The sequence below is a fragment of the Ochotona curzoniae genome, unplaced genomic scaffold, assembly GCF_017591425.1.
Source record: "Ochotona curzoniae isolate NIBS_2020 unplaced genomic scaffold, NIBS_Ocur_1.0 contig_4612, whole genome shotgun sequence".
Taxonomy (NCBI): Eukaryota; Metazoa; Chordata; class Mammalia; order Lagomorpha; family Ochotonidae; genus Ochotona; species Ochotona curzoniae.
The window spans coordinates 2,401,428-2,420,431 of record NW_024466343.1 but is presented as its reverse complement, the minus strand read 5'-3'; the positions used below and the strand labels follow the sequence as shown (position 1 = coordinate 2,420,431).

Here is a 19,004-nt window from a genome sequence, read left to right as displayed (position 1 = left end):
CAGAAGATGGACTACATCCTTGGGCCTTTACTTCCCATGTAGGAGACCTGGATGGAGTCCCAAGCTCCTGCTTTTGATCTAGATCTAGCTCAGCTCTCGCAGTTACGGCCATTTGGGGAATAAATCAGTGAATGAAAGATTTCTCTCCCTCTTGTTCTGCCAATCATTTTATAACTCTGATTTTCAAATAAATGATTTACTTTTAAGTAAATAAATAAATAAATCTAAGAAAATATAGTGGAGAAAACAAAAGAAAGAAAACCTAGTAGTGACAATGATAGCGTTGTCTAGGGTGCCTCACCTAAAGAACAGTAAATCAAGTTTAATATAGGAAGATATGGGCTCCAGAAAAGATAGATCTATTTGAAAAAAAAAAAAAAGGAAAACAAGCTAGAGATTACATGTTCAGTCACATGGACATTACTGAAAGCTGGTTTACAGTCCTTTCAAAAGACTGAGGCTGAAACAGTCACAGAGGCCTAGACAAATCAAAGGACATAATAAAAACTGTTGCAAAAAGTTCGGAAAGAGAAACATAACTACAGTACACCTCAAATTTAAACTAAGAGTGTTAGTGTATCGGGAAAAGAGGATAAAATAATAATGAGAAAACTGGAAGAGGAAAAGTGTATACATTGAAGTTGAAGGTGAGGAAGCTGTATAAAACAATTATACAGCCCAGCACAAGGGCTCAATTGCATAATCCTCCCTTACAAGCGCCAGGATCTCATATGGGCACCAGTTCACATCCCAGCTGCCACACTTCCCGTTCTCACTCCCTGCTTAAAGCAGCAGATGATGACCCAAAGCCTTGGGACCGTGCAACAATGTGAGAAACCTGGAATAAGCTTCTGGCTCCTGACTTTGAATCAGCTCAGCTCTGACCATTGTGGCCACTTGGGGAGTGAACCAACAGATGGAAGATCTTGCTGTCTTTCCTACCCTCTCTAAATTGGCCTTTCCGTTAAAAATAAATAAATTAGATCTTTTTAAAAAGCAGAACTAGCAATAAAGTGTGATATTAGAAATTTGGAAGTGAATATAAGATTAAAAAAAAGAGCTAAAAGTTTGCTAAGAATGAGCAATGAAAAGGCTTGTATTTCTTCATTCATTTATTCACTCACTCATTTTTCATGTACGATACTGTATATCATATTATTAAGTATTACTCTGTGAACTAAAACCAAAAATTTCAAATCAGTAAATAAAAGATAGCATTTCAGTGATTCTATTTACATGTGAACCTAATTATAGCAAATTGAAACACAAAAGTCCACTCATGCATTCTCATTCAGAAGCGTAAGATGACTGAAGCTACCTCCCACACATATGTATTCACCAATGCTGACAGTTGTCTATACCGTGAAAAACACTTTCAGCAAAACACCTATTCAGAGTTTCCACGTGATTTAGCCTCCTGTGTGGCAGCTGAGTTCTAAGAGTGAGCTTCCCAAGGAGAGCAGGCAGAGCTCTATTGTCTTTCAAGATTGACCCTCAGAAGCCACCTACCAACACTTCCTTCATAGTCACAGAATTTCAAAATCCAAAGGGAAGGAAAATAGATCCTCACTTCTAATTGAAAGGAGTGCTGTGTCACACTGCAAGAAAGACATGAGGGATAGGAGATATTTTTACGGTGCTTATGGAAAATATAATCTGCTACAGGTATCTTTGTTCCAAGAAAGAAAAACCTGTTTGCAAGATGTTGAATAAATATTAATTACCTTCAAAAGGAAATATTATTAGCCCATCAGATTTTAAACTGACATATGTGTACCTGGGGTAACAAATGTTTCAAGGAAGAAATTTCTAGATACAAAGTTTAATATTCACTCTTTCCTAAGATTTGACAGCTAGCTTGCTGGTTGTTCATATCTTTGTCATACTTGGAAAAAGAAATGTGTTCCCATCACTCATTTTGCTACCTTACTAGGATACCCAGAATCACAAAAATCTCCAGAGTTCCAAACAATTGGACAATTCAAAATATTCGTATTAGTGTTGAGAAAGTAAGTGGCTCTAATAAGTGAATAATTAAATCTGAAATTAGTTTTAAATTCTTTGATTTTAACAAAATTGAAAGAAGACCTAATAGAGATGACAGCTGGTAAATAATAAAAAATAATTTTGATGATAGATAACTGTGAATTTTGGCATATAACTTGGAAGAAGTTCAAATATTTGAATGACATTGCTAAAACAAAATTATTTCTGTTCCCATCTAGTTATTTGTGGGAACAACTTATGTCAATTTTTTTATCCACAAGAACAAAAGTAGAATGCATTGATATTGAGCTCTACCTCATTCTAGCTGCAAGAAACATTCCACTACACATACAGACATGTGTTAAAAATAATCATCTAAAAATAGATTTGTAATACATTTTAAGTTTGTTTATTATCTAAATATAAATGCAATTATCCTATTTAGATTAATGGCAAATTAATAATTATGAAATTCAATTTTAAAAATTAGCACTTGGAGGCTCACGTCACAATTTCCAATGTACTTATATATTTCACAGCGAGAAAAGAATGATCATTTAAAGACTTTTCAGCAGAAAGAATATAGTAAGCCAGGTTAAAATTCTGTCACAAAAACAGTATTAAAATAGGATTTCATGGAGAAAATGTAAGTGATGTATAATGTTTGGATGTTATATATGATGATAATGTATTCATTTAAATTTTTGTCCATTAATTTGAAAGGCAAAATGAAAGAGGAAAGAAAAGAGAGAGAGAAAGAGACATAATATTTATAACACTTATCCTAAGGTAATATTTATCCTAAGCTGCCTGATAGAGAGACAGAGACAGAGAGAGAAATAATTCACTTGTGACTGAGTCCCCAAATGCCTGCAATAGTTGGAGCAGAGCCATGTCTGAAACAGGAGTCAGGAACTTCTTCCAGGATTTCTACATTGCTGGCAGGACCCCCAGTCCTGGAACCATAGCTTGCTGCCTCTCACATGCTTTAGTAGGATGCTAGATCAGAAGAGGAAGTGGAATACCACCCAGGCATTCAGATATGGGATTTAAGTAGAGACTTAACTTGCTGCATGCACCATAATGCCTGCCCCTGCTTAGGTATTCTAATGTGTATTTTGATGAGAACCAAAATAGCTAAATATCAAGGAGTAATGAATTTTTATGCAATGCTTACAAGCTCTTTATATTTTATAACAATTTAAGCTTATGAGAATTTTAGAGTTTAAGTTAAGCATATATCAGAAAAAAATAAATTTTCAAAACTTAAGGACGTTGACCTAAACATTAAAACAACCCCAATATAACATCAAATTTGTACCTAGTTTAACAGCAACTATTTTACCTAAGAACTATTTTTCCTAGCTAAAAGAATACACTTTTGAATATTTTCTTATCCTGTTCGACCATCCAGTTATTTTTTGTACATTATTCATGTGACTGTGAGATAAATGAGTAGCACAATAAAAGGTGGAAATCTTGTTTCATTAAAACTAGCAGAAAATGCATGGTTAAATTTTGTTATGATACCTAAGAATAGCTAGAGCTAAGATTTTTTATTTTACCTAGAACGTTTTAATATACTCAGGTTAAACAAGCTTATAATTAGAAATCTCTTCATTGTTACATTTTTGAGTTCTACAGAACATTCAGAAACACAGAAATAGATGTTTATTCATTTCTCTTAAAGATCCTTGGGGATGTTCACCAAATGTAATATTAGAACATTCAGATTTATGCTGTTTGTTCTCTTCAGTGATTCAGACCCACCAGTCGCAAGCTTAAATATTAGCGATAATGTTTATCCTAAGGTGCCTGATAGAGTATAGATACTCTTTATTTGTTGAACTATTAAAGAAATAGAACTGATTTTAATTCATTTGGTGAATCTGTCAGCTTTTTCTGCACTCAGAAATGTTCTATTAATGTGCAAAATTTACATGAGTTTTAACATCTGAACAATGATTCTCAAAATCTGCCCATACTCTACATTGTGTCAACCAGAACATGTGTTATAAACATAACTTCCTGTGTCCCAACCCCTCCTATTGACACACTTGACAAGAGTGAGGTCTGGGAATCTTCATTTTTAACAAGCACCCAGCTAATTCACATGCACAGAAATGGAAGGAAGTAGGAGACTCCATTTCAAGGGGTAAAAAAAGTAAAAAAAAATAAAATAGAAAGAAAGAAAAGAACAATTCATCCAAGAATGAGAACACAGGAAAAATAGGTAGTTTCAGGAGGAAAATGGTCCTTAAGGGCATCACTGCTGGAAAGGAAATAATGTTCAAATAAGTTGCCTTTCCCAATACTCTATATTCAAATCTGAATGAAAAGCAACTGTAGGTCTATGGTAGTTCATGTTGATACCCCTTGTTTAGGATGGGATTAGGGCCGTGATTACTTGAAATTTGATGAGACTGTACATGATGGAGATGGGATTTTCCCCCAGAAACATAAATAAAAAGGCTGCTGTAAGTCAGCAAGATTTTCTAGGTAGTTGAGAATAAAAAGTACATACACAGTGGAATGTGGTGCCTTCTAACGTACTATGTACCGTGTCTAGACAGAACCAATTGCTACACTCTTTCTCAGTCTAAGCCATATAGAAAAAATTCTTGCATTGAGAGTGACTCGATAAAAACTTTGAGATTCTTCTCACATTCTGATATCAAAGGTTTTCAGTGCTAATTGAATTCCAAAGACTACTGGTTTCATTTTGAAAGCTTGGAACCCTTTAGAAAAATGAAGCAATTAACTACATTTGTAACTTGTCTGGTATCACACACTTTAAGGTATATTTATTGACAGTATCTAAGTAATATTCATTTTAGGAAAGAATATTCAGATAATTATATCCTCAGCTCTTGTCCCTGTCAACTCAGCCTGACTCCTCCTACCCATCATGTGCCCACTTTTCCATACAGAAAAGCATCAGTCATCTTTTCCTGAAGGTCTGAAAAAAGGAAATTGCCAAAGAACCACTTATTCAGTCTCAAATGGCTTTTGTTCTTATTTTTTCAGCTAAAATTTTAGTGATGGGGTCTAATTTCCCGGTTGGTAAATACAATGATCCTTCTTTCCTATGACAGATTTGAAGTTCATATTGGCCAGTCCCTAAGGCTGTCAGTAAGAATTGCCTATTCTTCACCATCTAGGAATCTAGGTAAAACCCCCTTTCTCCATCTGAGCTTATGTTGGCTCCATCATTCTCCAGCCCTAGTCAGAAGAAGGAAGTTAAATTGTGTTCAAAATTGGGTAACATGGATGATTATGAAAATTCCCTGCAGTTACCTAGAAAGTAAGCACAGTCAGCCAAATAATTAATAATGGCATATACACATCATTTTGCAGGAATTTAAATGTCCATGTGTTTCGTTGTTCTGATTCATGTCTTTATTCTTTTAATGACATAATGGACAAAGTACACTACACTGTGATGAATGCCCCATTGCCTTTCACAGTTGCTTGATTTTTATAGTTTTGCATAAAAGCATGTTTTAACATGTTTGCCACTCAAGAGAGTCATTCTCCATGATGTTGATCTTAATCAACAGATGACTGAATTGCATGTAGCTAATAAATCAGTAAACAGTTGATGTGTTCTCATTTGTATCTTAGTCCTTGATTTGTATGCTAGTGATACTTACTGTTAAGCTAATATAAAAGTTGCCTTTTCCCTTTTTGTTTGTTTTCAGGATGAGAAGGAGAGTGGGGGAGAAAAGAGAGAAAGGAATATCATTGTGTTCTTGGAATTGTACGTACAAATTATATTTGATCAGTTAAAAACTAACCAAGTCCAGGAAAACAATTTAATTTTTCTAAAGAAACCTTTTACATTTGCACTGAGTCAATTCGTACACTATGATGAATATCAGCTGCTTGAGAATATAAGCAGGTTGTAGATAAAGGTTGTATTGGTGCCACAAAGATGTCACATGTAAAACAAATACATGATAGAAGTCCAATGTCTATTCTGTTGAATCTTATTCACACAGGAGGTGATATGAATTCAAGAATTATTAAAGCAAATGAAAATAAAAAATCTAAAAGTAAATCTTATATCACCAAAGGATTTCTGGAAATTGGTTCCAGGTAGCAAATTAACCCAAACATTTTGAGAATTACCACTAATTATAAGATGCATGTTCTCAGTACAAAGAAATCCTCATATGAGAAGAATAGGGTTTCTGATAAACAGCTGAAAGATAACGTGAAAATCTACCACAAAACATGGATGGCCATCAGAGAAGAGGAGCTACCAAGGAACACCAAACCCAGCATTAGAAATTTCCATTTTCCACAAATCAATGACTGTGACACTATGTCCTCGAGTCTGCATTTCTTCATCTGGAAAATCCAGTCAATAATACCTCACCCACAGGATGACAAAAGAGCAATGGGAGATAATAGATGTAAAAATGCTTTGAGAATTTGAAAGTGGTCTAAAAATACCTGATACTATTTCTTCCCTTTCTTGCTAATGCCACATCATAAACTACGAAGGCATAGTAACAGCCCTGGAAAGTACAAATTTAAGTCAAAAGTGACCCCATTAGAAAAAATAATATAAGCCAGTTTATGAATAGGCTTATGCTTTCAAGGACAGAAATCAGATAAAATATTACCAAAGAAACTAAGCGAAAGCCTCTACTAAAATCCCAGCAATGCCTGAACTGTTACCCAAGAAAACGGTTTCAAAAATTAATCAAACAGAATTATAATTCACTTGTGATACTATATGAATAGGTGAACACACTAGAGAGCTCATCTAAATCATGTGCATATTTGCAAGATATCCATTTATATTGATCTAGAAAAACTTACTACAAAAAAAATGAAAAAAAAATTTGTATCAGTTATGGGGAAAAAACTATCTACAGCAAGAATCTGTAATAGAGATGATCACACAGCATAGCATCACTCTAAGAACTATGTGGACATTGGCTCTCAGAAGCCCCAGACCTGTCATCCTCCTAGCTACTATCAGTCTTTACACCAAAGCTGTCAGGTTTGAATAATGGAAAAGCTTCTTTCACATTCTCTGGAAACTAAGCTCACTGAGAAGCAAACAATTTAACTATCCCTCCACAGTTGTTGGTTTTTCTTCTTTCACAGATTCGACTTCCAAGAATTATCTTATACAACAGTAACAAAAAAAGAAAGAGATACGTATTGTCTCAGAATTGAGAATCTTGTAAAAATAATAAGTAATATAATTTTAGAATAAAAACAATTTTCCTAAAACCAGAATTTCCTCCCAAGTCATCTTAGGTTAGTTAAGACTCCACCACACTCAACAGTCACTTAAGTTCCAGCAAGTTCAATCATCCTGACTGTATTCATAGCTACAGTTCACTATCAAATCTTACTATCCAAAAACATTTACTATGAGAATGATGCTTCTTTTTTGCTTTGTCTTTAAATATTTTTAAAAGATTTATTTTTAAAAATTTTTAAATTTTAATTGGAAAGTCAGATATACAGAGAAGAGAGATAGAGAAGATCTTCTGTCCAATAATTCACTTTCCAAGTGGCTGCAATAGCTGGAAATTGCACCTATCTGACGCCAGGAGCCCAGATCCTCTTCCAGTTCTCCCATGCAGGTGCAGAGTTGCAAGGCTCTGGGCTGTCTTCTGCTGCTTTCCCAGGCCACAAGCAGGGAGCTAGATGAGAAACAGAGCCACCTGGATTAGATCCTGGTGCATGTAAGATGGGGACTTTAGCCGCTAGGCTACCATGCTGGGTCCAAACAATGATGTTTCATCTCATCTTTTACCATTCTATTTTAATGTTATTTATGACTCATTAAAGCAAAATGCAATTGGCCTCCCTCCTTAAGTATTTCTTGTTCAAATGTATGCAAGACCTCCAGACATTTGTTCCCAGTTCATACAATTCTGCAACTCAAATGCTTTTAAGGGTTCATCAGTGCATGCAAACTTAAGTCTAAATTTCCCATTTTAAAAGTTAAAAGCCTGACACTACCAAGTAGAAGAGAGGCTCTGAACAATAACTCCCACATTTGATCTTAGCCAAAAGGCAAAGAAGCAAAAAACAATAACTCTTATTATAAAGCTTTTAGTAATGTATAAAAAGAATCATGTTGGAAAAGTGTTTTACATTATATTAATTAGCTGAGCATATACATATGCTACAACCACTAAACATCACAAAAATAAGTTACCTGGAAGACAAACTGCACTATATTATCCACTAAATTATTATAGAACAATGAAAGCAAATAAACTGTAGATGTGTTTAAGACAGGGTGAGCATTTGATAAAGCATCTTAAGTCATCGATTTGGATTCCCACATGTCATATTTGAATGCCCAGTTCATGCCCTGGCTGCCCTGTTTTCAGCCTAGCTTCCTTTCTGTATATCCTGGGAAGCAGAGATGATGGCCTAATAATTTGTGTTCCTATTACACAAATGGGACATCTGGATGGTGTCCCTGGTTCCTGGCTCCTGGCTTCAGCCTGGTTCAACCTTAGCTGTTATGTGCCTTTGGTACATGGATGAGAGATTCTTAGTTTATGTTTTTTTTATCAAAAAATGAAACATTTGGGCCCGGCGCAGTGGCGCAGTAGTTAAGGTGCTCGTCTTGAATGCCCGGGATCCCATATGGGCACCAGTTCTAATCCCGGCAGCCCCGCTTCCCTTCCAGCTCCCTGCCTGTGGCCCGGGAAAGCAGTCGAGGATAGCCCAAAGCCTTGGGACCCTGCACCCGCGTGGGAGACCTGGAAGAGGCTCCTGTCTTCGGATCGGCATAGCATTGGCCGTTGTGCTCACTTGGGAAGTGAATCATCGGACGGAAGATCTTCCTCTCTGTCTCTCCTCTCTGTATATCCGCCTTTCCAATAAAATAAATCTTTTAAAACAAATCTTGATTTTGAAGATTTTATTTTTCATATATATAATTCAATTTATTATAAATAATTATTATATGATTATATATGTTACATACTTACATGTATTTATATTATGGTTAAAAAACATATCCTTAGAATTAGAAAGCTGAATGTAGTTTAGATGATCCAAATTTTGTTGGCAACATCCAGAGCATCATAATCAGAAGCCAGCCACACATACGCCTTCTCTTCTTCATCAGATTGGATCAGGGTACTGACTTGGCCACATAAATTTTTATATATAATTATATAGAATACATATTTATGTAAGTATGCAATTTACTATATATAAATAGATGCATAGTTTAGTTCTTGCTGAGCTAGAAAACTGTTTCCTTGTTCCCCTTGATTTTAAGAGGTCAATAGTGACATTCATTCATTGCTGTATAAATCAGCTTCTCCAGAGACACAGTTAACAGGATATTTTTACATACAAACATAAACACGTAGGTAATATGTACATAGGTGGGTAGGTATATTTACCATAAGGAATTGACTCAGAAACTATGGAGGATGAGAAATTCCAATATCTGTACCTGGCAAGCTGGGATGTAGAAGAACCCATTGTATAGCTTCAGTTTGAGCCTGGAAGACTGAGAACCAAGACTGGGTTCTAGAACCAAAAAGAATGGATGCTTTGGTTCAAGTACAAATTCAATGAAGATTATTTTCTGAGCTCAAGTATGTAGGTAGAAAGAATTGCCCTCTTCTAGCAAAAGATCAAATGTTTTTTTCTGGTAAGGCCTCCAACTGTTGGAATAAAAGTCACCCATATTAGTTAGGGCAATGCACATTAATCATTATGCCAATTCTAATGTTCACCTTATCCAAAAACACCCTCTCAGATACATAAAAGATCAGTGTATAATCAAATAGATACCACCTGGTCCAGTGAAGTAGACACATAAAGTTAGCCATCAACAGCACACAGGAAACTGAGTATATTCCATTCAAGGAAGACCCAAATATGAGCTAGGGATTCTATTCTCTTGACCACAAGATTTGATTCAGAAATGAACAACTAACACAAAGTCAATAAGATAACAGAAACAATAGATCACACCTTCTGGGTGCTTGCAGTTCTCCAGCACTACTCGGGTATTACCATCCCCATTCAATACCAGAACAAGCCTTTGGAACTCCTCCTTCTGACAAAAGAGGCTTTGACTCTTCAGCTGGATTTGGTCACTTCAGATGTGCTAACTGGAAATGCCCTATCAATTAAATTCACAGGAGAAGTCAGTTTGGGAATAGCAGCATGCCAGAGGAGGCTTTTGATATCACTCAGGATTGCTGAATCAGGTCGCATGTGAAGCCAGGCTCACCTGAGGATTTTTCTATTACATGAGCCAGTAAATTCCCTATTTGATTTAAGCCCCTTTAAGTTGGGTTGGTGTCAATTTATAAGAGTAAAATTAATAACCAATGTAAAAGTGATGTCAGAAATTGCATGTTACATGTAACAGACCCTAAAATGTAAAAAGTGACTATGTTCATATAAGCAATAAGCAGGAGACTGATAACATTCAGCTGAATCAGAAATAGGATCAGGATCATGCTTGTAACTAAAGCCAAACCACTGATTTGTGAGATTTCAGCCAAGGCTTCTTCAAAAAGGAGTTTGACTCTTCAAGTAGATTTAATGGAAAAAAAAACACAACATGTGAAGCTACAAAAGTCTGGCAGGATTAAGGTAGAGACAAGCCAAACCTAAGCACAGCCAAGACACAGAGCCCAGCAACAATTTGAATTCTTAGTCAAAGTGTATCAGTTTTTATCAAACTAGTAAATAGAAGTTACACAGAAACAACCTGGGGAAACTTAAAGAATTATTAAACTGCTAGAGAATAACCATTAGATATATGGAAATGTTGTATGACACCCTAGAGTTGAGGGTCAAAACTGCAAATTTTAGACAAACCAGAAGGTTGTGGTTCACAATCACTCGAGAAGGGTCTCTTTAGCCCCATGTGGTTAGTCCAAAAATATACTAGTTTCCCCAGGCCAAGATTACTTTGCCATTACTTGGCAGTCTGAGAACAATTGCCTGCAGTATAGGAGCAGGCACAAAGCAACAAGTTTAAGTGCATAGAGCAGGTGGAAACTTTTTGTGGTATAAGCAAAGAATGCATGGCTTACAGAGGAAGCAGGCTGTTTGAACCCTCTAAGGCACAGGCAAGTTGCAAGGGGACTCACAATGGGAAATTGTACTGATCAAACAGGAAGCCTTTGAATTTTCCAATTCCCATGACAAACTCATAGCAGGTAGGTCATTACCAGACCAATGTTACAAGATGGCTGAATGACCTTGTTCACAGCACATGGCTAAGCCCAGGCTTCGCTAGATGTCCTTACACCTTCTTCCTGCAGTATTCCTGTAGCATCCTCAACAGATCTCTCTTCATATTTTGTTGTCATGCTATTATTCGTTTGTTTGTTTGTCTGTTTATTGAAAGGCCAAGGAACTAGGAGGGAGGCTGAGGAAATCGAGAGAAGACAGGTATCTTCCACTTGCCACTTCATTTCCCAGATGCCTGCAATAGCCAGGACTGGAATACATTGAAACAAGAAAGTAGGAACCACATTTAGGTCTCCCACATGCAAGGCTGGGACCCAAGTACCTGAACCATCATCTACTGCTTCCCATTGTGTCCATTAGCAGGATGTTTGATCTGAAGCAGAGGATCCACAGCCCAACCCAGGCATTTAGTCTGGGAAGTGGATATGCCAAGCAATGTCATAATGGTCTCTTTTTACACAGGAAATATTGAAAGTCCTACATTCCCATGGAAAAAATATTGAATAGTAAATGTGGAACCAAGTGGTAATATGTTGATAACTGACACACAGAAACTAGCAGTAATTCTTTATTGTTTGTTTGTTTGTTTGTTTGAGACAAATCTGACTGGATTTACAAGATATTGCAACTTAAAGATTGCTAACATGTGGCCCCATCCTCATTTCACCTATAGCTACATAGAGTTTTTCCTGAAAAAGTTCATGCCATTCTGACAGCCTCTCTGCCACTATTTTCCATCAAAATCTTTCTGTTCTATTCCCATATTTTTTTAAAGATTGATTTAAAAATTTTTATTGGAAGATCAGATATACAGAGGAAGACAGAGACGAAGATCTTCCATCTGCTGATTCACTCCCCTAATGGCCACAACAGCTGGAGCTGCACCAATCTGAACCCAGGAGCCAGGGGCCTCTTCCGTGTCTCCCAAGTGGTTGCAGGGCCCCAAGGCCTTCGGCCGTCTTCGAGTGTTTTCCCAGGCCTAAAGTAGGGAGTTGGATGGGAAGCAGTGCCCACATGGGATCCTGGTGTATGCAGGGCGAGGACTTTAGCTGCTAGGCTACCATGTCAGGTCCTATTCTCATATTTTTTCCCCATATTTAAAATTAAGTTTTACTTATTATCTTTGTTTGAGATGACAGTACTTGAAAGAGCTCGTGAAAATGAAATTTAAAAATGAGTTTAATTTGGTGGACAGATTTTTAATATCCATGCATAGTTTTCTCAAAATATACATATTCCATGAACATTATGAGAACTCTTTATGTGCATGGATTTCAGAACCTTTTAAGTCTAATTTTATGAATTTTTGAGGTGTCTTCATCTACTAACAGTCTATCATAATATTTTAATGAGAGATGTCTAGAAAATTAAGGCTTTTAAAAGAAGGATGATGGAGTTTTTAGGTGCTTGAAAAGCTGACAAAATATTCCAGGGTGCCTGGCAATTTGGATTCCTCTCAAATATTAAGCTATTATTTATCATGACAAAATTAAGTCAAAATTTTTCATTTAATTAGGATTGCTCTCAAATCTACCTGGTCATTTCCTAATTCTACATTAGCAACAAAATGTCACCCGTAAGGGAACACTTATTTCTATTTAAATGAAAAAAAATTAAATAGGAAAACAAAATAGTTATAGTCTGCTCAGGTAAAAAAAATAAAATGCCCAAAACAAAGACAATCCCGTATGTGCGTATTAAAAATAGAATTGCAAGGGCATGAGATTAAGGAAATAAAAATTCCACTCAATAATCTTGATGAAAGCAATAGCTATTTTATGGAGCAGTTTCCCCACACAAGTGCCAATTAGACAATACTGACTCCTTGAAAAGTTTCATTTTGAGAATCAATAAATCTTTTTTTGTTGTCGTTCACAATTTCTTCCAAATGCTTCAATAGTTTTGTATTTCTAGGTTTTACAACCATAAAGTTTATTATTAAAGTTTTAGTTGACTTCAAACACTTTCTTGGTTACCAAGGGAGAAATTCATGTAAGAGTAAACCCAATTTAACAGAAAACATGAAAAATTGTTGATGAGGTACTTTGTGTGCTCAGCCCAAAGGAAGCATCGGGCTGACAGAGAGTAGCAGCACAGTGAAAAGATGCAGTATCTGCTCCTCTGCCTGCTTGTGTTAGATGAATGGATCATTTAATTGTCAGGTTCGCTGAGACTGAAAGTCAACATCATACAGGAAGGTCCCAGAGGTATGCAGCAGAGGGGATGCTATTCCAGCTTTCTTTAGCTGGTGCTATTAAGTGAGCTCACAGTCTGTAAGATAAAAGTTAGATAAATTGAAGGCTAGTAAGTACCTAGTTTCATAGCAGCAGTTTAAGCTCAACTCCTCATGAGTTTTTATGTGTTTCTATGGAAAATGGTATCTAAAACAACACTTTCACAGTTGAAAGTTACCAAACAAAATAAGCCTATGAACTGATACACTGATTTATGGTATAATTTTTCCCTTATTAATAACATCACAAAGTCACTTAAAATAAGTGAACACTATAAGCTTAAAAAATGGATGGCATATTTGATATAAAATAGCAGAAATATATTATTCTATGTTCATTAGAAAAAATCACTTATACTACATATTATAAATGTTCATCTATTCATTCTACAATGGTATTTATTATCTTCCATGCATCAAGAATCAATGAATTCTGTCTTTATAAACCTGCCTAACATATAAAAAAGCTGTTTCTCTTAAACAAATTATTATTCTCTGAAACGCTCAAGATCACTAAACATCAGGGAAATGCAAATAAAAACCACAATGAGGTTTCACCTCTCCCCAATTAGAATGGCCATAATCCAAGCACCAAATAATAACAAATGTTGAAGAGGATGTAGAGAAAAAGGTACCCTAATACAAGGTTAGTGGGGATGTAAAGCAATGTAATCATTATAAGACAATATAGAGATTGCTCAGAAACCGGAAAATAGATCTATCACATGACCCAGCCATCAAATTCCAGGTAAATTATCCAGGTTAAATGAAATCAAGAAATCAAAGAGTTTTCTGTATTCCTTTGCTTATAGCAGCTCAACTAACAATAACATATAGAATTGACTCAAATGCTCATCAGTGGATGATGCTCAACCATAACAAAGAGTGAAATGCTGTGCTTTACAATGAAATAGATGTTACGATAAATTATTATGTTTATTAAAATAAGCCAATCTCAAGAAGACAAATATACTTTGTCTGATATGTAACAATTTATATTGAATGCAGAAAAGGTAGAATAATACAATAGAAATATTAATCTTTAGAGCTATCACCTGTCCTTTTTTGTCTGCATTTTAAAACCATATCTACAGTGCAAGCCAAAAATTATATATTTGCAATATTTACATAAGTGGCTGAGAAATAGTTTATCATATTAAATTTATATCGCTCCTATATTTTTTCACACATGGGTTTAAATTGTTACAGGTATAAAATGTGATGCAAATTTAACACCATGGAAACTAGAGCCTTACACTGAATATGTGATTTCTTTTCGTGTAAAAAAATTGGACTTAATTTCAAAATTAATTAAAAATTTAAACTGTATGTATAGGTTCTTGATTTATGTTATAAATTAATAGCCATTTAAAAGCTTAAAAACAAAGTCACTGAAAAATAAAAATATTGCTAATTATTTTAAAATTAACTCCAATGTTCTTTGTTTCACATAAATAAGTATCTGATAAGTAATACGTCAGTAAAAACTAAAATAAAATGCTTTTAGGAAAAAAGACAAGAATCTCAGCCATGACATCCATTGTAAGCATGCTTTTATGTGTCTCACAGAGTTAGGGACAGGATGAAACCAAGACCCCCACTCCATACCATGAGTAAGATGATGGCTAAAAAGGATCACAATACTGGCAGTTAGGAATTGTTTATTAGTTCATAGTTATCCCATGCATGTCATACATCCACAGATACACTTGGCATTTGATCAAGTTTTAGGATGAAGTAAGGGAGAATAAGTATATGTGTGCTGTGGAGGAAGGAAATGAGAGAATTCTGCTTGATAGAAGCACAACAGAAGAAAATGTCTCAGGAGAGAAAGTACCTCTGCATGTTTTTAAAAAGGAAAAAGTTATAGAAAAAAAAATGGATGGAAAAAGAAATAATCAACTGATAATTACTAGAACAAGATGTAGTAAAAGTCAAGGTCAAGGGCAAAAGTAAAAAAGGAAGAAATAAGCAAAGATGAGTCAACTTATAAAATCAAATCAGGCAGGCAAAAAAGGTAAAATAAATCCTAGAATGATGATAGAAATTTGGAATGAAAGAAAGGGGATGATACAAAACTCAAATGAATAAATGAACCTCAAACAGTTTGTAAGGAAAGGTATTCCAAACTTAAAACAATTACTTCTATTATTTTTTCTGAGAAGTAGGCACAGCAAAGTAATTTCTAAAGGGTAAGAACTGCAGCATTAAGTGCTAAGTGGAGTGTGTAATATATGTTAAACACACAATATTATATATTATATGATATTAGATTTACGTTATGTCTATTTCACATACTACATAAGCATACAATCATCACACAGAGTAACTATCTATAAAAATACATTTAAAAAATTGGGAGTCCAAGAGGGGTCAGCAATCACTAATGCACAAGGCAAACACAACACGGCTGCATCATCTGCCTCAATTTTATTCAACGTCTGCTTTTAGGATCACAACAAACAGATTAAGTTATTCTAGACTGAGGATTAAGACAACAAAAGGAGAAGAAAGCTATGAGAGCACTGGGGATTGAGTGCCAATGAGAGTTTTAACTGAATGACCTCAGGCTGTCGATTGAATTGGATGAGGAAATGGAGCCATGGGAGGCTTATTGATCAAGAACATAAGAAGCTGACCAAGTACCAGAAGAATCAATGAGAATGAAGAGCGGCCACTCCCCTGAATAATACCTCTTTCAGGACATTTTGCAGTCTAAAAGATTAAGTTCAATTTACTTCTTATGTAAGCTTTATATACTCTTGCCTGCCTCTCAGGTTCATTTCTCAATTCCTCCCATCAAATTTCCCAGGACTTCCATGTCTAGTATACAGAAAAGTTCTGTTATTCTCTGCTGTCAAGCAGCTGCAATTCTTTCAGAAGCACTTAATTTTTTTTTCTCCTAAACTCATATTTACCCAACAGAATTCTTTGAGACTCATTTCAAATACATTTCCTTACTACGGCCCCTCTGGTGATTTGTCTTCATAACTATAGCTATATTAATATTACATATTTATAATATATTATATATATCTAAAATACATATACCTATATGTGTCTATATTATATAATCTATATTACATATATTATAGATATATCTATATTATGTAAATATATCTATATTCTATATTATGTATAATATATATATTAGGGAGACCAAGCCCAACCTGTCATTCCCAGACACTAGATGAATAAAGGTAGAACCCAGCAAATTCACAGAAGTATAAGAATTAATAAATTTTAAAAAACAAAAACAAAACAAAAAATTAATAAGTTAATCCATACTATATGCTACGGCATTTTTGCTTAGTTATTAAATTACAATAATAAATCTTTCATTTTCAATTCAAGTACAACTACTAAATTTCCACTGTATCACAATACTCCACTAACAATACACTTCTACTATTTTATCACATTAGCTTTGTAAATAACCTGCTTACATATACTGCTCTTTTCCTATTTCCTGAGATCACTGAAATTGAGGACAGTGCTTCAGTGCTAAGATGTGTGTGTGTGTGTGTGTGTGTGTGTGTGTGTGTACTGACATTTATAACACATGATAAAAGTATTTTATTAGCAACCTGAACTGTCAGTTATTGAGTTGGCGTGTACGAAGAGAGAACTATGTTTAAAAATGAATTAAGTATGAAGGAAGAGAGAGATATGCTAAGCTCAGTTTTTCATTGAAATTTGATAGCAAAACATTTCGCTAGTAGAACAGTTCCTGGAATGACATGGAGACATGTGGGAAATGAACTTGACTTAAAGATAGCCTGGGAATCAGTGTGTGTGTGTGTGCCCGTGTGTCTGTAATCACTGAGGAAATGGATTTGCGGCCACATACAATTACAGGAGTTTGTGTGGAGTATCATTTTGAACTTCAGAAAAGGAGAGTGTGAATGATCATTTTTCACTTATAACAGGCTTTTAGAGAGAGTGAACCATTAAGAACAGAGGCAACTCTGTCCAAGGGATTGTCACAAGTGAAAACTAAGACCCTACTTGATATAATGTGAAAATTATACTATTATTATTATTTTATTATTATTACCACTACTACTATTACAGCCATTCAGCACTCCTTCTCAGCCTCTTCTACTGAGTGCTTTTTTTCCACTACTGTTAAAAACATCTTGCACCATCCTCCTCAGTTGTCATTCTCTGGATGATACGAATCGTTCCAGGGGCCTCCACCTTTGATTATTCTCCTAAATTTGAAGTTTTTGAATGAAATTCTTTTATGAGTTTTAGGACTGAACTGTCCAACTCTCCTTTGAATGCTTCCACTGTTTGGCGTATAAAATACATCAAAATCTAGATAATAGAGGTAAAACTGATTATCATCCAAAGACAAATAATGTTTTTCATGAGACATTTTAGAAACTGGTTAGAAGTTTGCAGTCTGGTCAACCAGACTAATTACTAATTATATGACTCATACTTCTGGTACAAAATGAACAGACATTTATAACTCATAATTTTCAACACTGGTAAGTCCAGGATCAGGATTATGGCATGGCAAGGCCCTTTTCCTGGTTGGCGGATAGCTGCTTTCTTGCTGTATCCTCTCCTGGTATAGCTAGAGATATAGTTCCCTAATATCTTGTTGTAACAGCATTCACCCGCTTCTGATAATTCCACCCTCATGAAATTACCTAAACCTAATTACCTCCAAAATCTCTTATCCCAAAGTACTAGCATATTGCAGGCTAAGGCTTCATCATCAGAATTTTACATTATTCAGTCCATAGCAATTCTGGTTACAAATGACTTAGCTTTTTAGTGCTATTTTAGAGCTTCATTTTTCTCATTTGTTACAAGCTTCAAAAGCTAATGAGAATTAAATAAATGCTACCCAATCCCTCAAAACTCTTCAGGCCAGCTAAACCTCTTGGAGCCATCCTTTTTCCTTTCCTTTCAATACAAGAGTTCTGTGGATTCAGCTCCTAAAATGTATTTTATTTTTTCCTTGTGGGACAGCAGGTATACTGGGAGGCCAGAGCAGGGAGCAGGATAGGTGTCCTGCTGCTGGACAGAGGAGTTGGGGATGGCCTCCATGTCCTTCTGTGGACAGATGAGCACTACCGGAGGTGCCTCTGCACACTGCCAGGGCCAGTTGGCTCGCATCCTCACTCAGCTTGCACTGTTCCGTATCTTGCACGAGCTCAATGCTGCTGTCCACCACAAGTTTCAGCAGCAGATCAAAGCCCTTCAGGATCCCACTGGCTTCGTGGATTCCTTGGAATTCCATCCAGATGGTCTTAAAATTGTACTTGGACAGGTTCAAGATGTCCTCCTTCTACTTTTTGTCACTGTCCATCCCCCCACTATGTGCCCCTAAAATGTATCTTAACATAAGGGGCCCATTACCCCTCCAATTTATTAATACAGGACCAGAACATATATTACCTGCCCATTCTTTTTTATCTAATCTAAACCATCTTTCACAACATTGCAAGAGATAACTTTAAAAATATAAATGAAAGCATATCCCTTTTATTCATTGTCAAAAATTGCTATACCTCCCTATTTCCTTCAAAACATATATCAAACTATAGCATCT

The 19,004-nt window shown here is 35.5% G+C and overlaps 1 pseudogene; it reads right to left on the bottom strand.

The window, feature by feature from the left end:
• Nucleotides 1-18,358: 18,358 nt before the first annotated feature.
• LOC121161017 lies at nucleotides 18,359-18,761 on the bottom strand (annotated as a pseudogene).
• Between the last annotated feature and the right edge of the window lie 243 nt (nucleotides 18,762-19,004).